This window comes from Crocuta crocuta, unplaced genomic scaffold (genome assembly GCF_008692635.1).
Source record: "Crocuta crocuta isolate KB4526 unplaced genomic scaffold, BGI_CrCroc_1.0 scaffold1027, whole genome shotgun sequence".
Taxonomy (NCBI): domain Eukaryota; kingdom Metazoa; phylum Chordata; class Mammalia; order Carnivora; family Hyaenidae; genus Crocuta; species Crocuta crocuta.
The window spans coordinates 33,209-34,215 of record NW_027532023.1 but is presented as its reverse complement, the minus strand read 5'-3'; the positions used below and the strand labels follow the sequence as shown (position 1 = coordinate 34,215).

The following is a 1,007-nucleotide window of genomic DNA, read 5'->3' as shown; positions in this document are numbered from 1 at the left end:
GTGAGCAGGGGAGGGTCAGAGAGAGAGGGAGTCACAGACTCTGAAACAGGCTCCCGGCTCTGAGCTGGCAGTCAGCACAGAGCCCAACGCGGGGCTCGAACCCATGAACCGTGAGATCACGAACCCACGAACCGCGAGATCATGAACCCACGAACCGCGAGATCATGACCTAAGCGAAAGTCGGACGCTCAACCGACTAAGCCACCCAGGCGCCCCAATATTTTTAATTAAAAGAATGATTGACAAGACAAACTACAATTAATCAACTTGGGCATTTGGTAAGCATTTTATTTAAAATCAGTGAAGTTAGCCTGTCAATTCAAGGAAAAAACAACTGATTGTATTTGTTAACAATGATAAAAATTGAGCTTTGAAGTGAAAATTTAAATTTTAAATTTATTATCTGTCACCATGCACTTGGCAGCTTATCAATATTCAATCGTTTTTTTGATGAAATTGGTGATATTAACAGGTGCTGTTTATTGATTTTGTATCATGGAATGTGTAAATATTTGGAAAAATAGATATACACAATGAAATAATATTTTCCAACTTACCAACGTATGAAGACACAAAATTGTGCATGAATAAAATACCTACTTATAGCAAACAATAGAACAATGGATTNTTCCACTTCTCTTGCTTTAGTTTATTATCAAAGAATATCCACAATTATGTAAAAAAGCTATGAAAATTTTCTCTTCCCAACTATTTATATGAGAAGCCAGCTTTTACTTGTACAATTCATTTACCACATACTAAATATATGATAACAAATTGAATACAGAAGCACATGTGAGAATCCAGTTGTTTTACTTTAAGCAAAATGGAAAATAGTTCTTGTTTATTAAAAATTTATTTCTTATGTTGACATATAATACGTTTATTTTCTTTTAAATGAATTAGTAAATATTTTAATTTTTATTTTAGTTTCTAATATATTAAATATTAAATGACAAATCCACATAAACAAAAGTTCTTTGGGGGTCTTCAATTTTTAAGGATAT

General features: G+C 32.8%; 1 protein-coding gene across 1 annotated transcript in view; it reads right to left on the bottom strand.

Annotated features, from left to right (window-relative positions):
• The window catches only part of NRK (Nik related kinase), a gene marked incomplete at its 5' end in the record, with an annotated part of 69,163 nt that overhangs the window by 36,777 nt on the left and 31,379 nt on the right, over window positions 1-1,007 (bottom strand). The gene's annotated exons all lie outside the window — the stretch shown is intronic.